The sequence below is a fragment of the Ambystoma mexicanum genome, chromosome 6p (genome assembly GCF_040938575.1).
Source record: "Ambystoma mexicanum isolate Mex_15411 chromosome 6p, UKY_AmexF1_1, whole genome shotgun sequence".
Lineage (NCBI taxonomy): Eukaryota > Metazoa > Chordata > Amphibia > Caudata > Ambystomatidae > Ambystoma > Ambystoma mexicanum.
This window is the reverse complement of record NC_090935.1, coordinates 1,538,410,416-1,538,437,078: the sequence shown is the minus strand read 5'-3', so window position 1 is coordinate 1,538,437,078 and position 26,663 is coordinate 1,538,410,416.

Below are 26,663 nucleotides of genomic sequence, written 5' to 3'. Positions count from 1 at the left end.
AAATTTAAATAAGTAACAGTGCCTGCATTTAAGTAAACACTACTCATATTGAATAACAAATTGAAAGAAAACTACTAATTGAGTAAACAAACGTAAATGCTACCCATATTGAATACCGAACTTAAAGAAAGTTGCCATTCAAAGGAGCACAAGTAATGCTACCCATAATGAATGCCGAACTAAAAGAAAGCTTTCAAATGAGTAAACTACGATATTCTGAATAGTGTATGCACACTTTAATAGATATGTCAACCTGCACTATCAAATAAGGGAATTATGGAAAGAATCAAAGGCATATTAAGGATTGAAGAGTTGTGATGAGCATTTATTGTGCAAAGATCAGAAAGACTGCCAATTAGAGTTTTAAACGTGAGAGTCACCAATATATTACAACCCAAGAACTGGCATCAAAGAGGGTTACAAAGAATACAGTGAAAGCCCAAGACAGAAGAGTATACAATGGGTCCAACAACTTTTGGGAAACTTATGGTTGAGTGACCTCTGATGGGTGGACCATGCAGTCTGATAACTGCACCTTAACCACAAAACCCTGAATGATGAACAAGCTATGAAGAACTGTGAAATACTTGGTGAAGTAAACCAGAAGGAGGGTCAGTCGGACCTAGTGTTTTCTTTATGAACTACTGAGCAGATGAAACCCAAAGTGAATGTTATGTTGAACTCTTGGGGAATGGAAACCTGAGGGTCAAACGAGCAAAGGACTTTGGGCCTCATCACGAGTTGGGTGCTAACCGCCAGGGCTATTAGCCCTACAGCCAAACCCCCTGGCGCTATTAGCGCCGGATCACGGGTTTGGCGGAATGGTTAGGTCCCCTTTCCCCATTGGGCCCATTCGGGAATTTCCCATTGCCCATTGGGCCCAATGGGGAATGTTTGGCGCTATTACCGGTAATAGCACCGAAAATTGGCATATTTGCCACAGCTCTGAGCTGGAGGCAAAACCGCCAAACCCGTGATTTGGCAGACCCTTAAATGCGGCGGTAATAGCGTTACTGCCGCATTTAAGGGCTACTGCCAAAGTCGTTATGAGGCCCTTTGTCTTGGGGAAGGGAGTGCCAGGACCTCCCCTTGCGCATGAACTGTGATAGAGTTGAACTTGGAGAAGGTAATTTCTGAACTTTGATCAAACACTATTGAACTGAATCTTTATTGGAGTTGTGTTGAACTTGAAACAGGGAACCCAAGAACGACTCAAGCTGAAATTAGTTCAGTCTTTACTTTTGAACATTTCTATTTTCTTGTGAAAGATTCCCACACTATGTTTTGTTATAGTTTTGAGGACAAGCATAGGTTTTGACACAGACAGGTTTTCATTTTGGATTTACAAATACTATCCTTAGGTTTCTATAGGCAGGGAAAATCCCACTATAGTATAGGGCTAGTTAGGCGTTACACCATCCTGATCATTAACAAAGTTTTGTTTCGAATTTCACTTCTGTTGTCTGTGTCATCTATCTTGTTACCATGCCTGCCTCACAAAATGTAAAGCAACATAGCTGTGAAACAATGGTGGAAAAAACAAACCACAAGAACAGGGTCCATTGCACAGTATTGAGCTGGTGTTATTTGCTCTATTCCATTTATTGAGTGGTTGCTTTCATGAATAAACCCCAACTGATTATCCCGTCGATACCCTGCACAGCTCAGAGTTACAAACCATGTGGGTGGGCCTAAATTTTGCAACATGCAGCTGACCTCTGAATGACACTTGTAACAGTAGTCTTTAGTTACATGCATGTTAGCAAGAATGTTGGTAATCTTGCTTTCTAATATCTCATCCTTCTCTTTCACCTTCTGCACATCCCACTTGCAGTGGTGTTTTGAAAATGAGTGCCAGTCTTTAGTGTGGCTGCCACTGAACAGCAAAGAGTGGAGAACTCACTCTCATACAGCCAGTGGAAAATGTACTCTGTGTTTGTTCTGAATCTTGGATCTTCAGAATACATGCAGCTATAGCGACATTGTGATTCAGAAACCGGTGAAGGGCATTCATCCAATTGGCCACATCTCTCAGAAGGAAAAAGCTTTGCGAAACATTGAGCCTCTAAAGTCTTCTCCACAGACTAACTGGTGAACTTCTTACCTGCTGCAGTTGATATAATCCAATTGCATCACCCATTACCTCATGAGAATTCAAAGGATGAATAATGTAGTGCTTATATAAGCCACAAGCTTCAGCAACACTAACACACTGAAATTGTCCACCTGCCCTTTAAGGCATTTTAAAAAGTGGAATATCTTCTTCGATCTAAAGATCAGCGTAAAACATATTATTCCTCACCAAATATTCAACTCATAAGTTTCATCGCAGTGTGCATATCATTAAGTGCCGGTGGCCCTGAAACTCACTACTCCCCAACCTATGAAAAAGGCATCAAGAGGCATCTTCAAAGTCTAAGGAATGCATGGTGGTAATAGTAAGACAGACACAAGTGACCACAGTTCAAGGCTGTTTATTGAACTTTTGCAAGGGTGTGATAAACGCCTATCTAAACCTAAATCTATAGATGGAAGCAAGCTACCACCATCAAATAAAAATAATGCAGTCCTAGTGGTGACTTGTCAATTTAAAAGGGCATATACTAAAAAGCCTATTGCCAATTCTTAACACTAAGTTACAAAATAATGTGAGATAATGTTCATAAAAAAGAAAGAAGTGTTAACAAAATAATATGTCAGGGTGTTTGGGCCGTTGGCTTCCCTTCCCCACGTTTTCAGCGCAGGGCAAGGCGGGTCACTTGAGCAAAGCACACACTCTGGCTTCCGTGGAACAAGGATACAGTTCCATTTTCCCAGTTCAGGACCTTCTGTGTCCAAGTCAAGAAACACTTGTGTACGAGCGCGATAGAAATAAAATATCAATCAATCAATCAATCAAGTCTCGTTACTTTTCGCAAGTCTCTTGACTCAGAGGGCATGCTGTACCAGAACCCATATAAATGTTCTCTTCCATGTTCATTTTGGGTGGTCACCCTGAATCCCCATCCGCCGGGCTCAGATCCTTTTCATAAGCAAAGAAAAGTTCAATGTTGGAGCCCCCTCAGCCGGGCTCAGATCTTTTTCATACGCAAAAATAATGTTCAACATTGGATTCCCCTCTGCCAGGCTCAGATCTTTTTCATACACAAACAAAAGTTCAACGTTGGATCCCCATTTGGATCACTTCAAAACAAGGTTCAATTAGTTTCAATCAGCCGGACTCGGACCTATTTGGATGTACTTTAAACTATTGAACTTTTGAATGTGCACAGGGTTTAGCTTGACCCATTGCAGGACCACTTAAATCTCTTTACCACTCAGCATCAGTTGGATACCTAACAGAGACTTTCGAATGAGCAACCACGAGGTGCCGGACCACTCTGTGTATGTTATCTTTTCTTGGTTTCCCAAAGTTCAGATACACAGTTCAACTATTTCTCTTGCTGTCAATTGTATTCACGTTGCTTATCCCAAATGCTTTACACACTGTCCTCGTTATGCAATGTTGCCGCTTGCAACCTTGGTTCAAAACACAAGCATGTTTGGTATCAGTCTCTCCAACTCACCGGCTGTGTTTTCTTTTCGGACGCTGCTTTGGTGTAGGAGCCAAAGACAGTACCAGGGCGGCAATCACAAATCCTCGCCTTGGTTATCGACACGGGAGAACCCCGGGTACCTGCAACACACTGTGCAGGTTTGATCAGCCTTAATTTATGGTCTTCGGTTTCTTACTTTCCAAGTTCCATGAAAGTAACAGTCTTTATAGGTCAAGGGTGCTTCCATCCTTGCAGCCCTCTCCGGTCTCGCCGTCTTTCTCCTTGTATTAAATGGCCATCTTGGAACTGCTGATTCCTCGTGTGTTTTGCCTCGCTCAGAGTGTCCTTCGTGCTCTGCCTTTTATACGTGTGGGAAGTGTGATGGAAGTCAGGTGTGTTTAATGATCCGTAATTGCCTGACCTTGCCTCACCATGGTTTTGGAACATGTCAGGTGTACGGCTCTGATGTTAGTCCGTTGTCACTCATGGTGAACTGTCTGTGAGAAAGTATTTGTGTCAGTAAAGGGGGTGTTGAGTTCCTATGTATCCTACCTGGTAAAATGGGGAAAAGGTGTTACAGGGAAGGGGATACCCCGCCTCATCCTCCGGTGTCCCACTTGCACTCCCCAAAGACCCTTCATCCAGGCGATCCTCCTACACTGGTCCACCCCCAGAAACAGGATCCAAAAGTGATGGCCATATTCTGGCCACCTGAATGACAGATCCCCCGGGATTAGTAGGAGAGACACCTTCAGGTTTCTCACAAAGCATGGATTGACTCATTCTGTAAGCATTTTCTTCCAGAGTTTGCTCCTTCCATAAGATGAGAGACCGCAAAATGTCCCCTTCCACCCTACCTGGCCTGGTTCAAGCGGCTTACTTCTCCAGTGCAGAAAGGATCCTAACTGGCTCACATGGTCACATGACCAGAGGCACCCTCACCCAAATAACCATCCAACAAGAAACCTGTTGAGCCCTCGCTCCAGGAGGAATAATCCTGCAAAAGGTTCCTGCTACAGCTTGCTTCTTCCAAGAGCTGTGAGCCCAAAAACTGTGCTCTCATGTTCTTCGTGGTACTCGCCCTACGGCAGGTGAGACTCCAGTTGGCCCACACAATCATGTGACCTCAATCCCTCTTGCACCACCATCCAGCAAGAAATCTTGTGTCCCTCATGCCAAGACACATCCTCCAGATATATTCTGCCAGAACTCGCTCATCCTAGAAGCTTAGAGTCTGCAAAGAGGTCTCTAATGCCCTGCCTGACCCTGGCATAAGTGGCTACCATTTTAAGGACAGACACAGTCCTAATTGGCCCACGTGGTCAAGTGGCTTCAAGACTCCTCACTCCCAAAAGATTATCCAGCAAAAAATCTCTTGTGCCCTCACTCGAGGAGGATCCCTTCTGCAAAAATCATCTGTCAGAGTTGCTCCTTCCAGGATCTGTGAGCCCATGGCACGTGAGACAACCATCTTCAGGGCAGTTGAGTTACTGATTGGCCTATGCATTCACATACCTTTCTCGAAAGCCTTAGCCCTGGGCAAGCCATCTACTGGCAACTCAACTAAGGTTCCCAAGGCAAGGGCACATTCCTTTTGCCCCTATTCAAGCCTGCATTGTCCTAGAGTCCCACCCTCTGCCCAGTCAACCATAAACTTCTACTTCTACAAGTTCCTCTTCCTCTCCGTACTAGACCACTGCACCAGGTCACCTGGGCTACAACAAAATTCAATGTACACCAGCATACCAATGTGATTTATACTAGTAGCAGTTGCTGATTTTGAACTTTTCATTGGTGCTCACCTCTGGCCTAACTGCTTCAATTTCTTAATGTTTCATGCAATTGCCCTGCTTGCTGAAGAGCAAAGTAAGGACCACCTCCCTGTGTGTCTTCTGGCCCACCCAGTATCCCCCTGTAATATACTCTTGCCTATCTTACCATTTCCTTTCACCTTGGGTCTCCACAAAGCTTCATGCTCTGTCCCACAGTTCTACCGTTCCCTCCCTCACTCGCTCCATCCACTGTCCCTCTTAAAAACAATCTAGCTGCTTTTCTCTCTCAGTGCCTACGCCATCCAACCTCATTTATTCTGTCCATCTTCAACTAACTATTTACCTACCTACCTCTTTTCCCCATTCACACTACTAACCTCACTCTGAGCCTCTGGTATTCCGGATCCCTCTGCACTAATACATATTTCCTGAATGTCCACTTTGACTCCCATTACCCTGAACTATAAGTTATTGACTGTCATCGAAACCTGGATCTTTCCTCACACCACTGCCTCTTTGGCTTCCTTCCACATGCACTTTGTCACCCCCTTTGACTAACTAATACAAGTGGTGGTGTTAACCTAATGACCAGCAAGGACACACCATCAACCCCTCTTTCCCCCACTGACTTTACTCCATCTTCCTTCAAACATATTGATTTTGAATTTTTTGCTCCCCCCTCCTGCCATTCTCCTCATATACAGCCCACAAAAACTCTTCTTTTCAAAACTAGCTATGCTACTTGAAACATTTCGGCTGATGTCCATAGCATAATACTTGGTGAAGTATACCTTCTCTTAAATCACTAACGCCCATCAACTACAGCTGGACTCCATTTCTCTCACCCCTGCCTGTTCATCCTACATAACCTTCCAGACCACCTTGATCTCATCTGCCTATTCTTCCCCCTTAACTTCTATGCACTCTCTATCATCCCCTCTCACTGTAACCACTCATGTATCTATTTCATCACCGCTGCCCCACCCTTTGATCCCCCTCCTTAATCTGGGACCAAACAATTCAAACATGACTCTGTGCTCCCCTACTTGAACCAAGGCTAGTCCTCCTTTCATGCCCTTTCTCCTCCACTTCCCAATTCTATGTAACTCATTTTTGTCTAGTTCACCAGTAAACTGTCTACCATCTTCAACTGTCACTGTCCTGCTTGCGCCTCCAACCATCTCACCCCAGCCCACAACCATGGATCTCGCCAGCAATCCAACAGCTGAGCACAACAATGCACCTGTTTACATTGCTGATGCAAGAATTGCTTCCCTACTCTCCTCACTGACTACAAACACTGTCTTCTTTCCCCCACAAGTGCGCTTGACTTAGCCAAATCCCCTTTTTATACTGACATTCTGTCCTGACGCCACTCACATCCGCGCAACTACACATGACACTCAAAGTCATGCTCTCAGCCCCAGAAAAAAAACCTCCCTGTTATCCTCTCTCTCTGCTGACAGGTTTGCCTTCCTCCTCTCTACCAAAGGTATTAAATGATGTGGGACCTTGTCTACCCTCTTAACACTCTCTCATTCTCCCCCTCCTTTCTCCTCTTACTGTCACACCCACTTTTTCCTTATTATCCCACTTCTCACAAACCTCACAACCTCACCCATTGAGCTCATGGCCCACCCACCACTCACCCATCCCATATTGTGTGCCCATTTACCACTTGCAAAATAAACGTTAAACAGGTTGTCCCTACCACCTCCTCATACCTTCTGTCCCTCTTTATTCTGACCCTCTCTACAGGGAACATCCCTCCCTGCTACAAAATAGCCACAATTATTCCTAGACTACAGATCCCATTCCTTACACTAATCGCCCCTCTTTCTACATACCTGATTCTCTCCTACTCTTCCACTCCAAAATCATCAAAAGAGTTGTCTTTAATCATATTGTCAGCTACCTCAAGTCACACACACTTTGTGATCCCCTCCAATCAGGTTTATGTGGTTAACACTCTATGAAAACGACTTTACCCTCCTCTCCAACTTTATAACCAGCTCTCACCACTCTCACCGCTCCTACATTCTACCTCTCCACAATCTTCATCCCTCTCTTCTGTAAACTCTCTCCCCTTATCTTCAAGGACACTGCACTCAGTAGGTAAGCTCTTCTCTCTCTGACCTCTCCTTCCCCTACTTATAGAACTCTAACATCACCTCCCCAGAACCATTCCAATTGGCACCCACCAAGAATCAGTCCTCGGCGCACTACTCTTCACCCGGTATATCTCCCCTCTGGGCAATCTCAGCTCATGCTTTGGCTTTCACTACCACATCTTTGCCGATGATATCCTGATATTTTCCTCCTTTCCCTCATTCATCCCTGCAGCCTTTGAATGCATCACCACTTGGGTCTCAGTTATTTTCCACTGGATGGCTGTTTGCTGCATGATGTTAAACCCCTCCAAAACAGAAGTCATCTTTCTTCTTGCCTCCAATGAAAAAGCCACTCTTCCATCTTCCACCCCCTTTCCTCTTTATCTATTCACCCCGTCACTCGATACCCACAACCTTGCGGTTCTCTTGACATCAACCTATAACTCCAGAAGTTCATCACGGCCCCTGCCACTGCTGCCAGAATTACCTGTCCCAATATTAGGAAAATATGCCCACACCTCAGCCAACCCTTGTCTACCACTGTCTTCTCTAAACTTGTGCTCAGCAAATTGACCTGCTGCTCGAAGCTACTCCTTGCATTTCCGTTGACTCCTTCTCTCCCCTAAATAACGTTTGCAACTTCACCACATGCATCCTATACCACCTACCTAGAACCTTCCACAACTCTACATATTGACACTGCACTTTCCATACAAAAGCACTCTCATTTTAAGCTCAGAGTACTTGTCTTAAGCTCTATCAATTGTTCCCCCAATTACCTTGCTGACTGCATCTGTCTTTACTCTCTTTACCTTTTATTTCTCTCAAACCCAGCAATCCTTCTCCCACCACAACCTTTCTGTCCCCCACCTCGCCCCTGCTTTCTCCCACTACAGCTCCTTCTCTACTTGCCCTCCTATAATGGAATCCACTCCTCCCGGCTATCAAAGCCAGCTCATTAATGACACTTTTCAAGACCCTACTCAAGCTCCACTTGTTGGCCAGTGAAGGGGCATCCCCTTTCTTCTCACTACCCCTCCCGAACTGGAGAGTGTACCTCTTTTGGTAAGGTCACACATAAATGTAAATATGTAAACTGTTCCTACGTAGATTCTGATACAAATCCCTTAATGTATATACTATATATGTCTGTTCCATTTGTCATTGTCTCTGGTCTATGTCTTATGATACTACCTCTCCAACACCTGGTATATTCTCATCCAAACAGCCATTGCATATTGTAAAGGCGCAAAAAACAGGGACTGCCTACGTCATCTGTAATGTAGCCAATGTTAATTCCTTATCATAGAAATGACAACCTAATGGCTTATTTGATAGGACACTATAAATAATAGCAATAAATGCATGGTTGGTATAAAATCCAATGGCACAACACAATCAGAGGCATGGAACTACAGTATGTAATCCAAAATGGCAGCTATTTTCATACATCATACAGGAAAACGGAGGAAAGTTTACCCTGAATACCACTTCCATGTTCTCCAGTAAGGTCCAACATAGCACCATAAAAGGAAATGTGTTGTCGCCATTGAGTCTTCACAACTTAGTTGTTTAACTCCTCTAAATGAGTACATGTGAGGACACGTTCTTTTTTTTTATTTAACGAGCATTTATGGTTTTCAAAAAACATCATGCCTGAGTATAAACAAATACATCAAAAAAACAGCTGCACATTACATGAAAAAATGAAACAGAAAGTATATCTTATTACCAATTCATACATTCTGATGAAATATTTCCTTTAAAATAAGCAATTCATTTTACGATGCCATTTTAGGGAGCCATTCCTCTACTTCTCTCCAATATGTATCAATGACTACATTTGAACTCGAGTACCACTCAAACATCTTAACCAGAATGCATCGTCATGGAGTAATGCTTTGCGATAGATACAGAGGCATATCAAATATAGGTGGTTAAGTGTTTCAGTTGCGCACAGAGACTCACACAAACGACATGGGCGACTTCTCTGATCCAACTGTATACTTGCCCCTCATCATTTCAAGTGTTTCCAATTGAGTCAATCTAAATTTATAAAAGATGCAAAGAGAAACTCTGTCTTTCATACCCATCTTCATGCTGTTTCATTTCCTGTGCTGCTCTGAGTCTCTGGACTCCTTGATTTGTGTTTTTATCTTCTGTCTGTCGACGCCCCTGTCCGCGGTTCTCTGTTTTACTGCACTACCTGGGGAAGCAAACGTCCCAGTCTCTATGGTATTCCTTCAGGGGTGTGGGTTCCCCTTTTTTGGGATGGTGGACAATTACTGCTCCCAAAGACCTCTTACAACTGTGCCTTTTCGATCAAGTGAAATATGGACTCAATTCAACATGTCTCTGCTCAAGGCTGCATGTCACCAGCAGGAACTGAGAACTTCCCAATTAGTCCGACAGGTTGAGATGTCTAACTGGCAACGCTGCTGCTTCTCGCAGACACTTTTCTCTGGTTGTATACAGGCGTCTAAAACAAGTAAGCTAAATTTGATATCATCCCTCTATTCAGAATAAGGACATTAAAGTCACAATTATCTTGTTTGCTTAACCATTTGTTTCCCAAAATGTCTGTTTGATATTAAAGTGGTTTATTATGAAAAGTGTGTACTTTTCAATTCATCTCTATAAAACAGAGTACTAATTTAGCACTTGGAAGCCAAAAATGAACAAATATTAACATCAATTAGAGTTGGGAAGATATGTGATCAAGTGCCAACGTCCATACTGGGCTAAATGCTGGCTTTATCATTTAACTAAAGTGTGTCACCCTGTACACATCCTTTAATATCGCTGAGCCTTATCGCTGAAAATTGAGAATCCCTAGAAGTGATATAGTTCACAGGGTACTCTATTAAAAAAAGCTTTCTTATGATTCTTCTCTCTTGCCTTCGTTGAAGAACAGGTGTCAGCAAGGTGGGCCTGACACTTGTGAGAGGAGAAGAGAGCGCTGCCCATGGAGGGGCCCGTGCTGCTGGGCCGTGTTTGTGTTGCTTGCTTGAGGATGATGCTCAGCTGACACCTAGCAGGGATTCCAAACCTTGGCCCTTTCCTGGAAAGCTCAATGCCATTGATAGCTGCAGACAGGTTCTGCTGAGGGAACATCAGTAGCCTCCACTCTGGGAACAGATGTGTCAGAGCCAAGAATCACGACCACTAGCTGGGGAGGCAGTCCATTGCTAAAAGAATGTAGAGGGTGGTATAGCGGATTACTAACCTTAACGCCAGTAAAAACCAGTTGAAGTAGCAGGTAGCCACGCCAGTCTTGGTAGAGTGATACGCTCTCACAATGTCTCTGTTCTGCTGCCTCGCCATTTCCTCTTGATTTTAACTTTCTAGATCATTTTGGCTCATCCACATTAACAAATGCCAGTGCCCTCTTCCCTTACGTAGTATGTAACCTGGTGCCTTAAGGTGATCACCGTACATTTTCCTTGTTGGAATGTGTCTGTACATTTACCTCCTCCATACAGAACCTTGGCAGCGTTTTGGTGGTTGGAATGAAGGTTGCCTGGTATTTCCACTGCACATTGTGTTATACGTTAGATGTAATGCTTCAAGTAATGTTGCTTCTACATAAACCAACTGGTCGGATCATTGTCCTGCAGCCTGATGAGCTGAACACATACATTCTTGTTTTTTCAGCTGCTAGCCGAACAATTGTACCTCTGAGTGCCATTTTGTGCCAAGAGCACCATTGTTTCAGATTTTGCTATGTATACTGTTTTCCTCTTCTGGTGGCTCCCTGGGCAACCACAGAGATGTGCATTGTTAGCACCAGCCCAGCCTCGGGTTTAACAGAAGGCTGCATTGTGCCTGGCCAGTTGGGGGCTCAAGAGATTCTAGTACCTTGGACTGTCTGCAGAAGAACCAATATTCATGTCCTCCCATGTTGCCGCAAGTAGCCACCAGAGGAGGACGTACACATCTTGGCATGCATTGTTATGTCTTTTGGGGTATGATGGTTTGTTATACTTTTTCAGGTCATGCTAGGCCAGGGCCTGAATGCAGGGTCCACAATTTATAGTCTGGTGCGCCCCACTTCCAACTGCTCCCTGACACTCCGCGGACACTCGATCTGCATAGTAATTCAACCTTACTTCGGGTCATCATGCAATGAGGGGAGGACATGAACCCTGCCATGGCAAGCAATAAAACCAAGCAGACACCACATCACAGCCACCGTATTCTAGTGCTTGCAAGTACCGCCAACAATATGTACGTGGTTTTTAAGCCCTCCTTTCTACAAAGTGGATGGCCCAATGTGGATTAAAGAATATCATTAGTTGCTAATTTGTGACTAGTTACCCTAAATATTCCTTGGAGAGGGGTGGGAAGGGAGCAGCCTCACAAGCAAGTTTGTCTCAGCCTCACACCGACCCCAGACGTAGACCCTACCCAGAAAAGGTTTGCACCATTGCTAATAATAGAGCCTAGTGGGTTCCTGGGTCTGCTGTAGAAATCTATGTCTGAATTCACCTCTCATACTTTAGAAGTTGATATTTTGCGCACCATTGACATTGGTGAAATAAACTTGCATCATTTCCTGCGCCTTGACCATGGTGGGATTTAGTGCATTATAAAAACAAGTTATTGTTTCAATTCGCTTTGGCCAGTTGTCTTCGTCTGAATCAGTGCTGCGAATGGAGCGGGAAATCCAGTATGCGTTTTCTGCTTATTTCTTTTGGTTCTATGTGTCAATGTTGGCATTCGAATGCCTCTATCAAAAAGGTCACAGGCGGCCATCTCCTTTTTATAACAGGGTGTAACCCTCCCGAACACACTTGCCACCTCACACTTACATGCCTGTAAACTGTGCCTGAAAGTGTACTGAAATGTAATAGACGTGTTGGGCATTCTACTTTACATTTCTAGTGCAATTACTTGCATAAAAGTGTGGCGTTCTCAAACGGGACATTATCAGCACTAGTTACAGTACATGCATGGTAATATATTGTAGAGGAAGTGAGGGAGCACCAAATGTATCTCAGAGAAGAAAAGGGATGAGGGTCCATCCGGAGAAAAACGTTGCGCCCTCTAAGTAATCCCAGGCGCCACCACAGCGTCTCACAATGGCCACATAGACGCGTCTGTCACTGTCTCGGCCTCCGAACATCAATAGTCACTCATCCATCCTCACACCTAAAAATACCATGCGCGTCATGACGCAGCTCCAAGGTGAAAGGAGTCCAGGATGTGACTGCGTCCACGGGAGCTTCGGCGCTAGAAGACTTACTGATCTGCAGAAAACATTATGCACACTTCAATGGGTGGCCTTCTGAGCTTTATAGAAGCAGACGTTTCTGGGTCACAGATGCAGATGCTGTTGCTTCTTCCCATGCCTCCAGCCACTCTCAGACACTGGCATTCTGAACTCACTGCACTGCAAAGAGCCTCAGATTTCACTAAACTTTGAAAACGTGCACTTGGATTTAAATGTTGTTTTGGCAAAGGAAGCACTCCTCTGATTTACTGAAACATCAAGATGAGGCTTACTGAAAGGGCTTGTGATTGGCGCTTACAGGAAACATCCGCGTTTCAATAGAGCATACAGAGCAGCATTTTTTTATTATTGTGAAAATTGTTTAAATTTCCTTTTGATCTCACTTCATACATCTCATACCCACTGCTCGCTTTTATGCCAAACATATCACCCTACAGTATGTGGGCCTATGCCATATGCACAGTGCAGAACATCAGCCAGTGGCATCATTGTTGAGTGTTTCCCACTGTGTGATGTGATGCTATATTATACTGCGCCAGTCAGCACCATGTTTTTTTAAGGCACCTAATCTTGTCCGATAGGTGGATCATTGTGGCAATGCCCAAATGTCACCAGACCATACCATAGTCTAATGGTAAGAAAGAATAGAAGATGCAGAGGGGGGATCATTGGAACTATGGATTAGACCAGGGATGCCATTTCACCAAAATGCCAGGGGTCGCGGAAATGACATCTCACGACTCTTGACTCCCTAATGGCATCACAGGAAATGATGTAATTTGACCCCGCCCAAAGTAACATCACAGGAAGTGATGGCAAACAACCTTCAGATTTTCTAGATACATCTAGCACCAATGTTTCAAGGTGCTCTCATTTCAGCCAAATATAAGAACTGAGGCACAGAAACAGGCATGATTTGTTCGCGATTACACGTTTGGGGAATGCCCATTTCCAGATTCAATGTGGGGTCTATATGTAAAAGCAAAAACAAAAAGAGGAAAGCTGTAAGGTTTAGAAAAAATCCTAACCACTGGCATTGCTCTGGGCAACCCTCCAGACCATAGTTCTTCGACTGCCAAGCCATTACAGAAGGGGAAAGGTCATATGCAAATCAGGCTTGGCCCCACCCCAAAAGGGGCAATCCAGCCCAAAATGCTAGGTCACATCCCTCCAGACCATAGTTCTTCGACTGCCAAGCCATTACAGAAGGGGAAAGGTCATATGCAAATCAGGCTTGGCCCCACCCCAAAAGGGGCAATCCAGCCCAAAATGCTAGGTCACATCCCTTCTGCACGAGACCACAAGCATCCCCAAACATGCTTCGGCCTTGTTGGGCCTCATCAGTAAGGAGTAGTTAAAAATGTATCTATGAGTCAGCGACCACTACGATAGAAGAAACCTATTAGACTGGTCTGCGTGCACAGAGGGGAGTGCACCTGATCATGTTATCTTTGCTGGAGTATAATACCTGGGAAAGGCTCTTTCACTATACCCAAAACCCCCCCATAGTTTTTATTATCTAAGCGTAATATTGGGTGACAGAGGACTTAAGAAAAAACACCTTTTTATGTAATATCGTTGCTGCACCACACAGTTATTTAAAATTGAAAACACCCACAAGTTGCTTCTCACCCGGGGACTCACTGGCAGACTTCAAGGCGCGCACTGCACACTACCCCTTTGTCAGACTGTTAGAGATATTTTCTGGAGGAGATACACCTAATCTTGTGGCATTTTGTTATTGTGGTAAAATAGTGGTATATCTTATTGTGGTAACACATTGGTGTCTTCCCTATCTAGAGTGGTAATGCTCCCCTCTGATTATACCCCAACACCTGTATTTCATCCATTGGCCTCCCAAAATAGAAGTTACCAGACTTATTACACTTATATTTGACAGTGTCACCGTTTTTTCTCAGCAACGTATCTACAATGCTGAGGTATGCTACATTTCCCTCCCTTTGGCTTCCTGACTTAGCAATAGTGTTTTTCAGCAGAGCACATTCCATCTTTGCAATTTGTGCCATGCTGAAAGAAATCAGACAACCATTCTGCTTGCACATTTTTACTCCATTGCAGAAAAGCACTCAGTATACCACCTTTACCACCTGCAGTATATTGGGCTCCTCCCTGTAAATTTAGAATCTCTTTGTCAGTGAGCGCATTTATGCACAGAGAACCCAACCCAAACTGTCTTAGTTTTAAATGTTTTTTTTTATACACTGTTATTTGGATCTATTCAGAAAACATGTCATGCAGTATAAACTTGGGTACAAGAAGAGAACATCTACATTATATTACATGATACAGTTATGCATTCATTAATAGACACCCTCGGTTTTTATCATACTACCGACCTTGTACTTCGATGCACTTGGCAGTGACTGCAGTCTGAGAAAGAAAAGGAAAATAAATGACAGCAAAACAAACCCTTTTTTTCTGAACTTTCACAGCTCTGTTCATTTTACATCAAGGAACATTACACACAAACGAAACCTGCCGGCTCTGACTTACTGTAAAAACACATGAATTCACGCATCCACCTCACTGGTTTATATTCACCTTAGAAATTGGCGAGTTTACTGCGCCGCAATCTCTGGAACAACCCTCCTTTCTGAGTTATGCCTACCGATAGGAGATATCGCGACCTCAGCAGACCCAGGCAGCCCACAAGAAGGACACGACTGGGATGCCAGGATCTCTGCTTCCCCAGTTTACCACCCATCTCCTCGGACTCAGGCTGCTGTCTCCCAGGAAGTTTATGAACCTCTGCACTGCACATCTCTCACCTCACACCCCCTCACAGTGTCTTTTATAATCTCACCCTGTCAGTCAACAGAATCCTTCCCCTTTGACAATCATGCCACCGAACCCCACGTAGTATTACTGTTGAACAGCAAAAACATTTCCCTTCCTTTGGCTTCCTGACTTAACAATGGTGTTTTTAAGCAGAGCACATTCCATCTTTGCAGTTTGTGCCATGCTGAAAGAAATCACACAGCCATTCTGCTTGCACATTATAACTCCAATGCAGAAAAGCACTCATTTTCAGTTCATCTCATCTGCACTAATTTGTTAATGACAGGTTACAAGTTATTGGGAAGGGTTTGTTAATTGATTAGCTCATGTTAGCATTTATATACATAGTGCAAACGGGACAAATGATCTGTTACCCTGAAGTAGACCATTTTAAAATATGTGCCATTGCCAGAATGTGTGCATTTCATTTTTAATGTGCACCAGCCATTCATGATGTTTGTATTTTCTATATGAACTCCCTACCACTACTTATTTGTGACCCCTGTACTTCATTGCTCTCAGTGTCCCTACACAGACCCAGTGGTGCCCAATGGCGTAGCACAAAATTTGGCAGCTCCCCTGCAAGCCATGCTGTGGGGGCCCACCTAAGCTCCTTAACAAAGCACAGGGCATTCCACACCCCGGGCCGGCCCAGACCACCACGTGTACACAATGTCCATGATGATTATGCCGCTGCAAGGGCATGCACTACTTACTGCAATTGAAAGAAGTAAATATGTTTTTCAATCAAAGCTTAAATCTTTAATGTAACATAAAGAGAAGGGGGTGGTGCCTGGTCCACAAATATACCAGCCACCAGTGGTTGCTAGTGAGTTGTTTTTTCGAGGGTGTAAATATTTGCCACAAGTATGTGTTTGTGACTGTGCACAGCAATGGAGCCCAAACTAACGAGAGTGGGTTGGGGGAGGCACAGGGGGATTCTTCTCCCTCCCAAGAGTAAATATTTTGAATAATTGGTAAAAATGGTGCATTACACAGCACAATGTCTGGGAAAATGTGGGTAGAAGCCCAACAATGTGGGTAAAAGGCCAACAACTGGTTTTGTAGGGTGTAGGGTAAATCATAAGTACAATGGATGCAAGTCACCAAAAGTGCACAGGGAATTTCCCAATGCATTATCATGCCAGTCCCTGCAATATATGCCAGTATAAAAACATTTTTATGCTGGCTGTGCCCATACATTTCCATGCTGGTTCCACCAACACGTGCTAGTATTCCCATATAAGACCATACTCACGTTTGCTTTAAGACTTTTTTTTCTATAATATCATTACTGCCACTGGTGACAAAACTGGTTCTGCCAATATATGCCAGTACTCCTATGTAAGTACATACTCCCGTTGGTTTGGCCATTAAAATTGACATGTCACAATATTAAAACTTCTCCAAACTGGTTCCAATGTAAGCCAGTCTAGACCCATAAGAACGTTTATCTTGCTTCATTCATCATAGATGCTCAATTAATATAAAGTCATGCTACAGTGAAGAAAATACAGGCTTCTACAACAAAACGTAAGTCTAGCGAGGTAACACTGCTTATCATGCTTGCTTTTTTAAAGATGCCCAATAATAAATGTCATGCCACAGCAAGCAGTGGCTAGACTGACTTTACCAAAATGTCAGTCTAGCCAGGGAAGGGCACACATGAACTTGCCGTTGCCCAAAAATACCAGTAAAACATGCAAAGTCAATAAAGGATGTGGCAAAAATGCTCCAGTGATCCCCAATCTCCCAGGGCCTCACACACACACCTTTCACCCACCAGTCACTCACCCATCCATCTCCTCTCACATTCACTCACCATGGATTCACCACACAGGCACACACCAACCCCCACCCAGAACATTCCAACACACACTATCACATGTATGCTCATTCACCTACCAGTCACTCACTCACACCTTCTCTTACATGAACTCATTGCATTCTCTTCACATTGCATTCTCTCACACCCACCCACCCAGAACATTAAAAAGCACACCATCACATTCATACTCATTCACCCACCAGTCACTCACTCATACACCTTTTCTTACCACCACCCATTGCATTTTCTACACAGGCACACACCCATCCACTCATTGCATTCTCTAAACAGGCACACAACCACCCACACAGAACATTCAAAAACACACATCACATCACTTCTCATTCACCCACCAGTCACTCACACCTTCGCTTCCATCCACGCATTGCATTCTCTACACAAGCACACATCCACTCACCCACCCAGAGCATTCAAAAACATCACATCACATCACTTCTTATTCATCCACCAGTCACTCACACCTTCTCTTAGATCAACTCGTTGCATTATCTACACAGACACCCATACAAAACCACAAACATTCAAAAACACACATCACATCACTTCTCATTCACCCACCAGTCACTCAGACCTTCTCTTATATCCACTCATTGCATTATACACACAGGCACACACCCACCCACAGCACACAAAAACACACATCAGATTCATACTCTTTCACCCACCATTCACTCACTCATACACTTTTTCTTACCTCCACCCATTGCATTTTCTTCACAGACACACACCCATCCACTCATTGCATTCTCTACACAGGCACACGCCCACCCAGAACATTCAAAAACACATCACATCCCTTCTCATTAACCCACTAGTTTTTTTTTACACCTTCTCCTCCATCCACGCATTGCATTCTCTACACAAGCACACACCTACCCACCCTGAACATTCAAAAACACACATCACATCACATCACTTCTCATTCACCCACCAGTCACGTACACCTTATCTCAATCCACCATTGCATTCTCTACACAGGCACACATATAAAACCATGAACATTCAAAAACGCACATCACATCACTTCTCATTCACCCACCAGTCACTCACACCTTCTCCTACACCCACTCATTGCTTCCTCTACACAGACACACACCCACCCACCCAGAACACTCAAACACATCACATCACATGACTTCTCATTCACCCACCCACCAGTCACCCACACTTTCTCTTACATCCACTCATTACATGCTCTACACATAGGCACACACCCACCCAGAACATTCAGAAACACACATTACATCACTTCTCATTCACCCACCATTCACAGACAAACATCTGACACGCACTTCACATATGCAAAACATCATATTACAAAAAAGAAGCATTCTTACCTTTTTCTTGCAGCTTTGGTTCATCCTTCCAGGCCCCTTGGCTCCTCCGTGCTGCTCACAAACAGGAACCAGGAAGCCACGAGAGTATATGAGCTGCAAGGAAGCCGAAGGAGAAGGGGTTGGAGCTGAACAAAGCATCTGAGATGTGCTACATGTCACATCAGCTCCAACCCCTACTGAGTGCTTCCCTGGCCGAGCCTATACCCTGATGGGTCAGGACTGGGCCGGGGACCCACCAGACCTGCTCTACGGGAGGGACCGCTACACCATGAGCACCTGTATTCTTTGTGCAAAAAATGTTGGGTTTTTTGCAAACAATTTATTCTTTAAAAAAAAAAAGTGGGGATCTCAAGGGTGTCCCTAAGGGTTGCAACTGTGGCCCCCAGTTGTTGCAGTTGTGACCCCAAAATGACATCCCTGGATTAGACAGTAGAAGGGTGAACTTCATTGTAGAGAGCAAGTTGAATGGAGGGCTGAGGAATATGTTTGCGGTAGCAGGGGTGCATGATTCCTTACTGTAGTTATCTGATAAGTGATGCCTGCTTGTGCTATGATTCCAATTCTCTTGGCTTTCTATCAATAATTAGGAAATGCCTTACCAACATGTTAGTGAAATGAAATACTGTAATAACTGCCAACTCCATCCAACATATTATATTGTTTTTTTTTACTTTCATTCTGTTTTGACGGCTTTGCAGACACCTTTTCACTCATGGCAGACCTTGGTTAATACACTCTGAATAGCTGTCCATAAGGATGTCAGTGGTAATGTAAGTGTTGAAACTAAGATCTTTTGTTGGTGGATTAGGGGGCTACTTGCACCTTTAGTTTCAGGAGCCACATCATCAATAAGGAGCTTCTAATATGATGGTACTAAAATATTGAGTTCTGTTGACCCACTCTGCACACCTTGAATCAATCATTCTCCCCTTCCTCCATCACTGTATCATTGCATGCATGCTCTGCACTTGCCCACCTAAGCACTACAATCCCTTTGTGGTCCAAACCATCATGCACCTTTTGCACACCCTCAGCTACACTCTGTTCTGCATAGTCTCGGACTATCTTTGCAACAGGTAACTTCAAATATGCCGATTCCACATTCCTGAAAGGACGCTCATTTAGAGGAAGCCCCGTTTATGGCAAAACATCCCCACCAGAACAGGAGCCTCACATGGGGCAGCGTGATGCGAAAGCTCCTCGAAGAGTCAGCACTCCTCCTTCTGCATTGCAAACCCCTGTCAGCACATGAACATAGTTGCTGACCTCTCAACTAAGCAGCAGGTTTAGAGTGCAGTCAAGAACTACCGACATTGGCTGCATTCTGAACATTATGTCAAGAGCAGACAGGGAACAGCAATGCAGTCTCCAGTCAAGATTTCTTCCAACAAGAAACTTCCTCCATGGGAGGACCTTTTTTTGGCTGCAATATCTAACACAAGAAAGTGGAAGCTAACAGAGGGAAATGCGTTCACTTTCTTATAGTGAAATCGTTTACTTTAACGTGACAACTAATACATGCTAATGTTAGACCTGTTTTAGTTCAACAAAGATTACAATTAAAATGCGTAACTCATTAATACACCCATGTTATTTAAAAAATACAAAACAAAACCACATTTCATTTACCAACTCAGTTTGTCTATTTACTTAACCGACTATTAAAGTACATTTCTTTACTTCACCACCGAAACTCCAAAACTTGCATTGCTGCTACCACTATATTCTAATAGCCTCATAGACCTCAGGATCACTTAGAATAATGACTTGCCACCAGGTTATGGCCCAAGACCCCTCCCTCCGTCTTTAAGGCTATTTTAGGAACCAGCAACCCACCCAGCCCATAATGTTCTTCACTCACCATCAAAGGGTCATATTCGCCCAAAACACTCTCCCATGTCGGACAACAACAATAGAGCTGTCAAATATGAGAAAGAAAAATTCTCAACTTCCTCACACTCAGCTCCTTTCACCACCTGCCTATTATACAAACAGCCTTAATCAAACAATAAGCCCTATGCCGCGGGGGCTTTCCTGAGTCTGCTAATGCCCCAGGGACCACAGTTATAGGCCAGAGTGCATGCTCAGGCCCTTAACGAAGGCCCCGGGGCATTACCTCACTCGGTAATGCCCCCACGGCGAAGGGCTTATTGCTATTAGAACCCCGGCCTGCAAGACCGGGGTACTAATAGCATCTTTTCTGTTCCGCGGAACAGAAAAAATAAAAATGTTAAAGAAAATGGCCGCCGGGAAAGGGAAAACAGAGTCTGTTTTCCATTTCCATGGTGACCATCAGGAGCAGACACGCTAGGAACCGAAGTGTTTGCAGCGCGTTCGCTCTCGAAAAAAGAGAAATAAGAAGGTAAGTGGGGTTGGGAGGGTGGTGAGGGGTTTGTTTGCAGGGGAGGGGGGAGGAAGAAAGAAAAATCTTACCTGAATCCCCAGCGGGGGAGGATGGCAGCCTCCAGAGTGTGGAGGCTCGGAGTGGGGATTGCCCCGTTTCGAGCCTCCTCATTGGCTGAGGGGCTGCCATGCCCCCTGCCGGGAACAAAGGCAAGGAATCCCAGCCGGATAAAGCCCCGGGGAGGGCCAATCAGAATGTTTGGTACATTCTGATTGACCCTCACCAGGTACTAATGAATAATAAATATTGGCCATAATAAACATCCTCCCCAATAATTACTGTTTCACTCCAAAACTAGAGACGTAGGCACAGGTGGAGGTGTAGTCCTCACTTGTGAAGATGCTGTTTCCTGAAAGGAAAACGACAACCTAAATTATACAAGCCTTGAGCACTGGAAAATGAAACTCCTCAAAAGACCTAAAAACCCTTGAGTACCTGCCATATTATACCACCTGCCCCAAAACCAGCAAACCTCATTCACAGTCAAAATTCTTGCTCTAGATCCATACATACCATCTGTGGGGCCTCGAACATGTATACTAAAAGTACAGATAGCACTTACAACCAAAGCATCATTGAGGAAATGGACAACCTGGGGCATCAATCAACTAGTGCAAAATACACCACACAGCGCTAGGCACTACCTCGTTCTGCCAGTGATACCTGACCTTCTTGTTACACAGACACTCAGTCCCTCTTCGAGTCAGAATACGGATATTTCAACTTTTGATATTGATATTTTATTTCTATCGCGCTCATACACGAGTGTTTCACAACTTTTACATTGATGTCAAAATGGCCGTGTGAGCCACATCACAATCTGACATTATGCCATCACTGCAATACAGAAACTGTAATATAACCCCCCAATGCTTTTAGTCACAATGTCCTTGCCATGGATTTCCCACCCACCGGTGATGCCAATAAAAACTCCCAGTTACCTTGAAACTACAGTGAAGGCTGCCCTTGATCTATTGGCTCACCTCAGATCTCATGATTCAAAACCTAATCCCCAGAACAATACCAAATGATACAGCAACGTTCTTTGGCTATTGAAACGCAGAGGTAAGAGCCTTGAAAGACAATGGGTCAAAGGGAAATTACCCAGTGACCACAAAGCATTCCAGGTCAACACCCAAGGCTCAGTGGCGGAGGCAGCTTTTGGTGCCGGGGCGGATAATAGGGTGCCAGCAGGAGGCTAGGGGGTACACTGGGCACCAAGTGGGACCTGGGAGTGGGGAATCCCTGTGACTCGCCCACCCCCACTTCCAGCTCTGCCACTCCCAAGGCTTTGTTCTAGCGTTCACTTAGGCCAAAAAAGCTTGTTTCCACGCTTACATTGCCATTAATGACAACTCCTCAAAATAGCTCTTCAAAATCTACAGTGGGTCGCACATTGACACAGAATCAGCCTATTGCATCTACCCAGATCTGTCAGCAATCAACTACCTTCTTCAGCAGCACAAAATACACTCTGTGATAGTCTGGTTAAACAATTTACCTTCATCTTTACCCAATCATTCAGCAAGTTTGCCCGAAAGATCCAACCACTGCAATAGTCCCTCAGCTGCTAAATTATGCAATCCTCACACCAAATGCAACATACCTCTCCCTACTGTGCTTACATGTATTTATTTATTGCTCATTTGTATAGCGCCTATACACAGATATGTGTTTCAAAGCGCTCAAGGAGGGGAGGGGGATCAGTGGGGAAAAAAATAACAGTCATTCAGAGTCCTTGACCTTCTGAATGATACAAGCCTTCACAGAGCAGGAATAAGTGCAAGTAATACATATAACAGTGGAGATAACTCTTTCATGTCTGATGACAGTCCTTCGTTTTTCAAAGTGCCTTACACGCATAGGGTAAAGGAGTGGGGGTGGGGGGCAGGGTAGAACAAACATGCTACTGTACAATGCTAAAATGCATACAATGATATGGTGGTGTAATACAAACGGTGGAGGTGGGGTGGGTGGGTGAGGGGTGAGGGAGGAAGAGCATAGGAAGGGTAGACTACTGGGTAATACTATGATCCGAGTGGTTAAGCAGAATGAAGTTATAAGGGAATGGGCAAGTAAGGAGGAGGTGAGAGGGTGGGGTAGGGGGAAGACAGGAGGGGGGACAATACACTGACAAGACAAGGAGGATAGAAGAAAGAGGAGAGTGCTAGCAGAGAGGGTGGGGTAGGGTGTGAGAGGAGGGGAGGAGGAGAGTCAGGACAGGCAGTAGATGCTGCAGAGACACAATAAACTGTTGGTACTACTCAGCTTTCCTCTGACCTAGAATCAAACAGCCTACTAATTTGCTTCTTGTCTGGTTCTCAACTTCGGGGTGAGGTAGAGACCAAAAATACTTTAGTTCGTACTTTAGTGAATAAAGTAGAGCAATTTACGTTTTTTACATCTAAATCAACAAAAAAGGGTAAACTGCCAAAGAAGGGTAGGTAACCGCCACATTGTAGTGACAATTCTTATAGTGACTAGAGTAACCCACAACATTATACATAAAACAACTTACAATGAAACAACTGAGAATTTCAGTAACAAAAGGAAGGCAAACTAGCAAGGACAAACAGGAACTGAAAGAGAGATATGCATGCACAACAAAAAAGACAAATCTATTCCCATAATTAATCGCACATTTCATAAAAGTGGACCAGATATACTCCGAGTTTGTCACATTTTTACTAAACGTGTTTTAAACCTCTTCATATTTTGAGGGAAATCTTACATCTAGTATTCAGTCACCAACATTTGAGGTATGTGCAGACATCAACACGTTTAAAATATGTTTTTGACAATGTTGATGCCTCATAGACCCATGATAAGGCAGGTCGTTTCAGAGGAGGGATGTGGCAGCAATAAACTGCAGAACAATTAAATCTGTGATTTGTGAGGATCCCTACAGAGAGCAGGTGCCTAGCACATGTCACTCTGAACTAATCTGCATTGCTCGGGTTTATCTGGAATACTCGTCTCCAACTGTCCCAGAACTTCTTTAAAACAGGATTTCTATATGTTATATCTGTGGAGCTCCGTACCTATACCACATCAAGTAGGTAACATCCAGAATGGAGATCAAAGACCAGAAATCACCAGTATTAAACATACCACTGACAATCCAACGTTTCTAATACAGTTTGCTATTGTCAATTTTAACTGCTGGCTTAATTCATATTGAAGAGTAAACATAAACCGAAGGATTCCCTAAGCAGTCCTTACCGACGTTTTATGTATGATTAATTGCCAGACACAATTTGAGTTTTCCAAGGATCAGAAATGATTCTGAAGGAATTGTATGATTAGCTTTTTTTCTACCTTAAATACCTTGTATCAATCATGTTTATCTTCCATCTCCACCTCCAGTTAGTTCAGCGAGGATTATAAAGCAACTGAGCTGCCGCTTGTTTGCAGGCCGGTGTAAATGTATGATGCTTTACACAAATTGCTAATAATTTTTAAATTATTGGTAAGTGAAAGGATTTAAAACATAGTACAGCCTCAATTAGCAGGTTGAAGGACAGCTTAATATTATAACTCTTTACAAGTTAAAGCTGTGTTGATTACTTTGGTCCTGTTTTGATATAACAATTTAATAATTCCTCTAGCACAATTGTGCTGCCATTTTAGATCTCACGTCCAGCCTAAATTGTGTTATGGTGCAGACACGCATCTGAAGATCGTGGGGTTGCCACTGGTTTTCTCGTCTGCACACCTGTATGATTTTACAAAAAAATGGCTGCTACTTTAAAAAATAATGGTAAGCAAATGTACATAACAGAAATGAGAGCCTCATTTACGCCCGCCTGGGCTACATAATGCCTATGTGCAGTCCTAAAAGTTGGTCTCATGATATCTAATCATAATGTACCTCCTGTTCATGGAAAATTCGGAATAGAAACTCTCCACTTGATGGCAATACTATGAGAAGTTTGGACCCATTAAAACGAACTCGCCATTCTCCAGCCACCCCCCACTTTAAGGGACTGTCAAACCACTATTAGGAACAGTGTTAAAAACGAGGCATAGAAACATATTATGCTTCAGGGCATGCTTATTAATGCCGGTTCTGTCTTAACATTCTGAGATATATGATTTGATTGCTTATTTTACTGATCCCAGCGCACCCATAATTGCAAATTTGACATTACCGGGTTTAAACTCAACCCTCAAAACAGAATGCCCGCCCATAGTGCATGTTTAGCTTAAATCTTTAAAGGAGCCTACTTTATTAAAATGCGTGCCCGTAGCAGACATTCCTAAATGGGAATCAAGTCTATTACAAGGCCAATTATGTCCAACAGACACTCACACTTTTGTGTTAAAGTGTAGGCTTCTATGTCCCTCTGGGAAGTTCATGGAAGCTTTTTTCAATTTAACAGCTGAGGTTAGTCGAGCATAATCGCACATTTCTTTTAGATGATGTTAACCCATGGTTCGTCCAAGCCGACTCCTCCCAGGGTAAAGCATCTATTAGAAATCCTTATGCTCCAACAGTTTATGCAACTCAGAAATGGGCCCACACACAAAAGGACACACAATAGAGGTCAATTATTCTAGGGATGATCTTCTGGTAATCGCTAGTCAAAGGGATACAACTATAGTGGTCTGACCTCTTTCCTTTTCCTTTTAGCTTAAAGCCTTTAACAGCAGGAGCACGCAATTACATAAACGTCTTCACCAAATGGTGTGGTCCTGTAGGAAGTTTCTTTCAATGAAATAGTTTGCTTTTTAGATTGGTACCCTTTTCCAATTAATTGAAATATGACACTCATAGAGGACGCTAATCAATGTAATGATTGGCTTACTCAAAGTTTCTACATCTTGGCACTGAAAAAACTGTTTACACATTCAATTGAGCAGATAGATGTGAAATAGTTTTCACCTAATTTAAAAAAAGCTAAATTGGCAGCTTGAAACATGTTGGAGAAATTCTTAGCAGCCATAAGCAGTGAAAAACCTTCTCATCCATGTAGCACAATATAAAACATAGATCCATATAGCGAAACAGATATACAGTTAAAATGTTCACATCTCTAATGCTAATAACTTACAGAAAAAACTTTTAAAATAGTCAGGAATCTCATTCCACCCAGGCCTTGATCACAATAGACCCCCCTACTCCTCGGAATTATGTGTGCAAGCGGCCTGTTTCCTTTCCCTTCTGATTTAGGTGACATATCTCAGCTGTTCGATTCTACCTTTGGAAAGAAAACTTGGTTGCTCCGGGCATGTATGATCGCCAAGAGGATGATACTGAGAATGTGGAAGTCAAGCAGCTCCTTTAACATTGATGAGTGGGTGGAAGAACTACTCACTGTTTCCACTTATGAGAAGGCCATTTACAAAGACTCAGGAGATGTTGAGAAATGTTGGGACATTTGGGGAAATTTCCTTGAGGTGTATGGGTAATGTATACCTAATTATTTGGTCTACTAGGTCTCTGGACTGTGAGCTATAATACCAACATGGCTCACTCTTTGTCTTATTATCTGATGCTTTGTTAGCCATTAGCAATGCTTGAGTGTTTAATTATGTTTAGGCTCTTTATTCTTTGTTCTATTTTCTTTTTCTTTCTTCTTCTTTCTTCTCCTCCTTTATTTCTTATCCTTTTCAAATGAC